This window comes from Canis lupus, chromosome 12 (assembly GCF_011100685.1).
Source record: "Canis lupus familiaris isolate Mischka breed German Shepherd chromosome 12, alternate assembly UU_Cfam_GSD_1.0, whole genome shotgun sequence".
NCBI classification, from domain to species: domain Eukaryota; kingdom Metazoa; phylum Chordata; class Mammalia; order Carnivora; family Canidae; genus Canis; species Canis lupus.
Genome location: NC_049233.1, coordinates 37,374,259 through 37,383,383, shown reverse-complemented (window position 1 = coordinate 37,383,383; position 9,125 = coordinate 37,374,259). Strand labels below are relative to the sequence as shown.

At 38.0% G+C, this 9,125-nt stretch overlaps 1 pseudogene; it reads right to left on the bottom strand.

Moving 5' to 3' along the window:
* Positions 1–2,455: 2,455 nt before the first annotated feature.
* On the bottom strand, positions 2,456–4,192 carry LOC119876891 (annotated as a pseudogene).
* Between the last annotated feature and the right edge of the window lie 4,933 nt (positions 4,193–9,125).

Here is a 9,125-nt window from a genome sequence, read left to right as displayed (position 1 = left end):
TAGGCCTTTTGGTTGCAGATATTAATCAAAAGGTAATGAAATCAAGGTAAATTGAGTAGAGCTTTTGTACTCAAAGCTGATTCTGACAGAGAGGACAGAAACTTTGGCAGCCAGCACATGATGTGCAAGTAGCTTAAGAGTGGTAGAATCTGAAAAGAGATTGCTGTTGTTTGTGGAAGAATAGAGTTGATGAATTTTAACTTGTATTACTTTTGAAAAAAAAGGAAGAAAAGGAGAAAAGAGCTGAACTAGAATCCATGTTTTGCTGTCTTTTGGCACTCCACTTGGAAATTGTAGAAGACTCTTGGGAATTTCTTTAGAGTAGATGAGAAGGCTTGACCTGTCTCTAAGTAGATAGAAGGTTGGGGCCCTGGAGGTTTGTAATATCTATAATTATCTGCTATGCTCACCTCTAGTTGGTTGAATGTTGTCACTAGGGACATTAATTTCCCTGCACTCTTAGCCTGGGCCTGTGTGTGAGTTGAGCAAACTTCTCAAGCTTTAGAAAGCAGTGGGCAGAAAAGTAGGGAAACACGGGGCCAGTGTTGAGGTGAGGTGGATTCAGCATGCACAAGTTTCTATTGTGGCTGAGGCTGAAATGAGAAGAATGGCAAGAGAGTACCAAAGTATCTGCTACAACAGCCTAAGTAGATGATTCCAGCCTGTGTTCCAGGAGTAGGAATATGACTTAACTGGGACATCAAAATAGTGCATCTCTGAGGTAATTGATTTAGGAATGGGCATGTCACCCATTTGGACTAAACAGAGTCAGAACTTCTGTTTGTCTACAGTGAAAGAGAAGCTTTCTTATTTGTTGGACAAGGAGTAGTAAAACAGTAATCTTAGAGATGCTAATTACCATCTTGCTATGATGTGGAATAAATCTCCATGAAGAAAGCCAACAGAGGAAAGTTGCGAGATGGATGAATAATAGGTCATATTGCTGTTATTTGAGTGCTGAATCCAAAAAGGCCTTAAGTCTCATTTAAAGAGTCAAGAATTCCCTCTATCTCTTCACTCATTTTTCTCCACCCCCAATTCAGTTTTCATTGCTTATAAGAGAAAGAAACTTGAAAGGCACAGAATCTCTTCCCAATTGGACAGGGCCTTAAAGAATGGATGAGAGGCCAAGAATGTCTATTAGTAGAAAGGGGCCATCTTGTAACTATGGGACCTGAACGTTTTTGGTCAATCAATGAGTGAAGAACCTGCTGTGTTTGGAGCCCCTGCGTGGCTCAGTGGTTGAGCATACCAGAGTCCTGGGATCAAGTCCTACATCAGGCTCCCCTCAGGGAGTCTGCTTCTCCCTCTGCCTTGGTCTCTGCCTCACTCTCTCTGTCTTTCATGAATTAAATAAATAAATAAATAAATAAATAAATAAATAAATAGAACCTGCTGTGTTCTAAAACCTATTCTTGTCCACCTGCAAATTTCACTCCTTTCCCTGTAGCTATGGCATCAGGTCACTTGACTGTCACATGGATTTTTCATTTCTGGTCCCTTTTTGGGAAACTTACTATGCATTTAAAAAAATTTGTTACATTTGCTAGTGTTTCTAAGTATTTGTAGCAGAAAAGTTTTCTGTTTATCTTATTTTGCCGAGATCATTCTTTTTTAATTTATTTTATTATTTTTTAAAGATTTTATTTATTTATTCATGAGAGACACAAAGAGAGAGGCATAGACACAGGCAGAGGGAGAAGCAGGCTCCATGCAGGGAGCCCAACATGGCACTCGATCCTGGGTCTCCAGGATCCCACCCTGGGCCGAAGGCAGTGCTAAACCTCTGAGCCACCCGGGCTTTCTTCATTCTTTTTTTAATATTAAATTATATTTATTTAGAAGTATTCAGGATGTCAACAAAATTGCTGCAACTTTTTTTTTGCAATTACAAAATTCTTTTGCACTTTTTGGTATTCAGTTAACAGAACAATTCAGTTAACAGAACAATTATTTCCTATAAGCTGCATCTAATCATGACAAAACTACCATCCCCATACATAACTAGTTTCTACTGTGAACCAACAAGAACCTGCTTTAAATTTCCGTGCCAGGGGCTCAGTGGTTGAGCATCTGCCTTTGGCTCAAAATAAATAAAATCTTTAAAAAAAAATTTCCATGCCATTTTTACAACCCCCATATTGTCCCAGGCAAAGGTAGCAGCTACTGAAAATACTGTCTGAGTCCCACATCAGGCTTCCTTCAGGGAGGCTGCTTCTCTTTCTGCCTAAGTCTCAGTCTCTCTCCCTGTGTCTCTCATGAATAAATAAATAAAATCTTAAAAAAAAAAGACATATTTGATAGTGTGTTAATTACATATAAAAAAGACAACCGACAATTTAAAAACAAACCTTATGCAGCTTTACATTTCAATTTTTTTCTTTAAAAGGAATGAGTTGTGTATAGAGGGGTTAAATGCTTTGTAGACAAGAAAAAAAAACTGTCAAAAACCAACTTACCCATCATCATCATCTTCTTCATCTGCATCTTCTTCATCTTCCTCTTCTTCCTCCTCTTCCTTCTTTTTCTTGCTTTTTTCAGCCTTAGCAACTCCTGTTTTTTTTGTTGTTGTTGTTTTGTTTGTTTGTTTTTGTTTTTTGTCACACCAGGATTTCCTTGAGCTCGGTATGTAGCAATCTGCTTTTCATAATTTTCCTTCGCCCGAGCAGCCTTCTTTTTGTAAGGCAGTGTTGATCTACATCTCTCCCAGTTTCTTTGCATTGTCACCAGTGGATAAGCTAGGATGTTCTTTGATTTTGGGGTTATACTCAAAACAACACAAGAAAAAAGCCAAAGGAGGCCTGTTGGGTGCACAGAGATCCTTGAACTTTTTTCTTTCCCCTGTAGGGTGGATATGAATTTTCATTTGTCTTTCATAATGGGCCCTATCCACCTTTGCTGTGTCTTCTTTTTCTTTCTGTTTAGCATAGTCTTCCACCTCTCTGAGCACTTTTTAGAAAACTAAGAAGTTGGGTACATGGGTGGCTCAGTGGTTGAGCATCTGCCTTTGGCTCAGGTGGAAATCCTGGGTCCTCGGATCGACTCCCACATGGGGCTCCTCAGGGGAGCCTGCCTCTCCCTCTGCCTATGTTTCTTTCTCTCTGTGTGTGTCTCTCATGAATAAATAAATAAAATCTTAAAAAAAAAAAAAGAAAACTGAAAAATTGACTGAAGCATCTTTTTCTTGGGCTCCTCCCAGTGAGTTTGCACAAAGATTGCATATAATGACATTTTGCGTTTTGGCTTCTTAAGAAATCCTCTGCCTATGTTTAATTATTTTCCTGAGCAAGGCACAGAGTCATCCAGTGCCTGTCTGACTCTCACTTACCCCAGTGTGGTCTCTATGGAGCTCATTGTATTGCGATGACTGTAAGACCACTCTTTTAATCGATTTATTCATTCACTTTGTAGCAAATGCCACTGGCAGCTTCTTTTCATTCCCTTGGCTCAACTACATTCATCTACAGCAGCAGACAGTTTTTGGCACTATGTCTGTCACTGTTTTTCTGTCTGAGGGCTTTCTCTGTACCAAAAGTGCTTGTTCCACTGAAGGCAGGGGCAACTCTACCTTCCTTGTTCTCTGGTGGAATGCTTTTTGAAGTCTGTCTTGTCTAATGTTAATACAACCACTCCAGTCTTCTCATGATTATTATTTGTATGGCATGTCTTTGCTTTCTAATTCCTTTCAACCTGTGTCTTTATATTTAAAGTGCATCTCTTGTAAACAGCATATTGTTGGGTGTCACTTCTTTATTCATTCTAACAATCTGTGCCTTTTAATTGGAATATTTAGTTCATTAACATTTTTTTTAAGTAGGCTCATGCCCAGGGTGTAGCCCAATGTGGGGGACTTGAATTCATGACCCTGAGATCAAGACCTGAGCTGAGATCAAGAGTCAGATACTTAACTGAGTGAGCCTCCCAGGTGCCCCAATAGTTCATTAACATTTAATGTAATTATTGATGTGGTTGGAGTTAGGGTTGCTATTTTATAATTTATTTTCTGTTTGTGTCCTCTATTATTTCTCTGTTCTATTTATCTATCATTTATTTTTTTATAATCTATCTATATATATAGTAATATATATGCAATATATATACAAATATATATGTGTGTAATATATATACATGACTGCTTGACATAAAAGTGTAGAAACCATACACTTTGTAGATTAATGACCTCCTTTTCCATCCTTTATGCTATAGATATCATATGATTTACATCTACATATATTATAAACTGCCCAAGACAATATTGTATTTTCTTTAAATAGTCATAGTTTTTAAAAGAATAATAGTCTGTTATATTCATCCATAGTAATCATTTCTAAAGTTCTTTCTTTCTGAAGATTTGAGTTTCTACTTGGTTTCACTTTTTTCAGCCCACAGAAGTTTTTTTCTTTCCTTTTTTACATTTCTTGTAGTTGTTTTGGTTTTCTATTGCAAAAATATCTTTATTTTATTTTATTTTTTAGGGTTTTTATTTATTTTTTCATGAGAGACACACAGAGAGAGAGAGAAGCAGAGACATAGGCAGAGGGAGAAGCAGGCTCCACGCAAGGAGTCTGATATGAGATTCGATCCTGGGACTCCAGGACCATGCTCTGGGCCAAAGGCAGGTGCTAAACCACTGAGCCACCCAAGGATTCCCCCCCCCCCCTTTTTAAACTGTATACTTGAAAGCCATTTTCATTGGAAATAGAATTATGAATTGACAGTGTATTTTTTCTTTCATCACCACTTTGTTTTACTGTCTTCTGATGTCTACAGTTTCTGATGAGAAGTCTGTTCATAGTCAAATAGTTCTGCCCCTATTGCAATGTATCATTTTTCCTTGACTGCTTTAAGATTTTCTCTTTATTGTTGTTTTTTAGGAGTTTAGTTATGATGTGTCCAGGTGTGGTTCTCTTTGTATTTTGAATCTCGAATCTGGCTCAGCGGTTTGGTGCCTGCCTTTGGCCCAGGGCGCGATCCTGGAGTCCTGGGATCGAGTCCCGCATCGGGCTCCTGGCATGGAGCCTGCTTCTCCCTCTTCCTGTGTCTCTGCCTCTCTCTCTCTCTATGTCTATCATAAATAAATAAATAAATCTTTAAAAAAAATTCTTTGAATCTCGAATCTGTAAATTTTGTCCTTCACCAAATTTGGAATTTTGGCCATTATATTTCAATTTTTTTTTCTCCTTCTCTCTTTCTATGCTTTCCTTTGGGGACTCTGACACATGTATGTTAGACTTATGTTATTGTTCTAAAGTTTTTAAAGACTTCGTAATATAAAACAACAACAACAAAAATCTTTGTCCTTCAGATTGGATAATTTCTATTGATCTTCAAGTTCACTTATTCTTTCTTCTATCATATCCAGTTTGATATTAAGCCTACCCTTGAGATTTATCATTTCAAAATTGCATTTTTGTCAGTTCATGATTTTCTTTCTGGTTCTACTTTAAAATATTTTTTTTATTAAAGATTTTATTTATTTATTCCTGAGAGACACACAGAGAGAGGCAGAGACATAGGCAGAGGGAGAAGCAGGCTCCTTGCAGGGGGCCTGATGCAGGGCTCGATCCCAGGATCCTGGGATCACAACCTGAGCCAAAGGCAGACACTCAACCATTGAGCCATGCAGGTGCCCAAGAATATATTTTTTATATGTCTATTTTTTTATTGGAGTTCGATTTGCCAACATATAGTATAACACCCAGTGCTCATCCTGTCAAGTGCCCCTCTCAGTGCCCATCACTCAGACACCCCATCCCCCTGCCCACCTGCCCTTCCACTACCCCTTGTTCGTTTCCCAGAGTTAAGAGTCTCTCATGTTTTGTCACCCTCTCTGATTTTTCCCACTCATTTTCTCTCCTTTCCCCTATATTACCTTTCACTTTTTTTATATTTCCCATATGAGCGAAACCATATAATGCTTGTCCTTCTCTGATTGACTTACTTCACTCAGCATAATACCCTCCAGTTCCATCCACACTGAAGCAAGTGGTGGGCATTCGTCTTTTCTAATGGCTGAGTAATATTCCATTGTATATATAAACCACATCTTCTTTATACATTCATCTTTTGATGAACACTGAGGCTCCTTCCACAGTTTGGCTATTGTGGACATTGCTGCTATAAACATTGGGTGCAGGTGTTCCGGCATTTCACTGCATCTGTATCTTTGGGGTAAATCCCCAGTAGTGCAATTCCTGGATCATAGGGCAGCTCTATTTTTAACTCTTTGAGGAACCTCCACACAGTTTTCCAGAATGGCTGTATCAGTTCACATTCCTACCAACAGTGCAAGAGTTGCACTGTTGCAACTTTCTCCACACCTCTCCAACATTTGTTATTTCCTGTCTTGTTAATTTTCATCATTCTCACTAGTGTGAGGTGGTATCACATTGTAGTTTTGATTTGTATTTCCCAGATGGCAAGTGATGTGGAACATTTTCTCATGTACTTGTTGGCCATGTGTACGTCTTCTTTGGTGAAATTTCTGTTCATGTCTTTTGCCCATTTCATGATTGGATTGTTTGTTTCTTTGCTGTTGAGTTTAAAAGTTCTTTATAGGGCAGCCCGGGTGGCTCAGCAGTTTAGCGCCACCTTGAGCCCAGGGTGTCATCCTGGAGACCCAGGATCGAGTCCCATGTTGGGCTCCCTGCAGGGAGTCTGCTTCTCTCTCTGCCTCTCTCTCTGTGTTTCTTGTGAATGAATGAATGAATGAATGAATGAATGAATAATAAATAAATAAATCTTAAAAAAAATAAAAGTTCTTTATAGATCTTGGATACTAGCCTTTATCTGATATGTCATTTGCAAATATCTTCTCCCATTCTGTAGGTTATCTTTTAGTTTTATTGACTGTTTCCTTTGCTGTGCAGAAGCTTTATATGAAGTCCCAATAGTTCATTTTTGCTTTTGTTTCCCTTTCCTTCATAGACGTATGCCCAAGAATATTGTCTTTTATTTCAATGAAGAGAATTATAAAATCTTCTTTAAAATTCAATTTAAATGTCTAGATCATTTTGGAATTGGTCATGTTTAATGGTCTTGTGTCTTGAAAATGATCACACCTCCCTGATTCTTCATAAATTGAGCAATTTTGTATTGTATCTTGGACATTATAGAAAGCTAGGTAGTGAGTCTATATTTCTCTAAAGATTGTTCATTATGTTGTTTTTTTTTTTTTTGTTCATTATGTTTTTAAGTGGAAAATTAACTTGGTCAAACTCAAACTGTAAATGCTTTTTCTGGGGCAGCAACTCATTCTTTGTTCATTCCTTTTGTCCTTAGCTGAGGTACTGGAGTCTGCCCCATTCATGTATGGTTCAGAGGCTTGATCAGAGTTTATAAACAGAATTCAGGGCTCTTCCTTTCTGGTTTACTTCTTTTTCAGCTCCCACCCTCCAAACTTTCCAGGATCTGTGGCTACTCTAAATTCCATCCTCTGATTCTTCAGGCCAGAAAGACTGTTTTGTATTAGAGTTTTAGACACACTGTGTAGTGCTAATTTCAGCCTGCTCTCAGGGTAAAATCTGTAATATGGGAAACTCGTCTGTTTTGATTCTTCCAAGTTTTGATTCTTCCAGAATCCACTTGTTCACTTTTTTGTTCACTTTCCAGTAACTTCACTTTACTGTTTTTGCTTGTTTGTATTTTTTGGTCTCAGGTTTGTCATTATTTGTGAAATGGTTGGACTTGATAGGAATTTACCTAACTGTCTGAGACATAGTCCACATATACCTATCTTAGTGGGATTGAGCCCAATTCCCCAAATAGAAACCTAATCATTTTATCGAATTTTCTCATTCTCCATCTCATTTCTTCCACTTTTTTCACACATGCTTCTTAAATTCCTGATACCAAGTTTTATCTCAGGGCCTAATTTAGAGGTGACATAAATTAAGATTCACTTATTTATTAAATTATTAGATCATTCACATGATTAAATTTAATCCTCCCAACAGCCTTTAGAAGTACAGTGAGAAGAACTTAAGCATTATCTTTATCTACATATGATTGAATTCCAGTAAGATTGTATTATGCCTATAATACTATTTTTAAAAAGTGATAGAATCTAACTTCAAAGCTAGATGTGTCTAATTCTAAAATTTTACAGTAGTGTGTGTGTTTTTTTTTAAAGATTTTATTTATTTATTTATGAGTGACACAGAGAGAGAGAGAGAGAGAGAGAGAGAGAGGTAGAGACACAGGCAGAGGGAGAAGCAGAGACACAGGCAGAGGGAGAAGCGGACTCCATGCAGGGAGCTCGACATGGACTCAATTTGGGGTCTCCAGGATCAGGCCCTGGACTGAAGGCGGCGCTAAACTGCTGAGCCACCCGGGCTGCCCCAGTACTGTGTGTTTTGGATTACTTTACCTCTCTTATCTTTGTTTTCTCATACGTAAAATGGGGATACTAAGGTATGTTAGCCCATAGGATTATTGTGTTGTTTAGATGAGATGTTGTGAATATAGAACACAGTACCTACAAAATTCTTAGTTATATCTGTTAGCTTTCACTATGGATAAGCAATCTCAAATTATCAGCAGTTTACAATATCCAATTTTTTAGGTTCATATCGTCAGCTCCTGGTTGGATGTAGTGATTGTTCTCCAGCCTGAAGGCTAAATTTCCTCCATATATCACCTTATTTTGGGACCTAAACTAAAGGAAAGCCTTATGCACAAACATGCTTTTCTGATGATAGAGGGCATAGGAGCTAGGAGACTTTTGGAATCTTATAATTCCTTTAAAAGCTTCTGTTTGGAAGTGATACATAGCAAATATTCCATTGGCTAAAGCACATCAGATGTTCAAGCCCAAAGCCCATGGGGGTGAAAGGGGGTGGGGAAACATTGTACTCACAAAGGAAGGAGTGAATAATTATAAACAATAATACAATCTACCACAGATATAATAATCATTTTTGCTTCTGTGTTATATACACTTTGTATTTTCAACAACTGGGGTAGAAGGTGGGTCATAAAAAGGCATGGCAAGGATACAGAGTATTTCATTAAATACCAAAAGGAAAGTTCAGACAAAAGCTACTTAAGGGCATTCAGAAAGCTAAAGTGTGATCCACAAGGACTGGGAAAGGTCTTATGAATGAGAAAGGGCTTGAGCTGGGTCT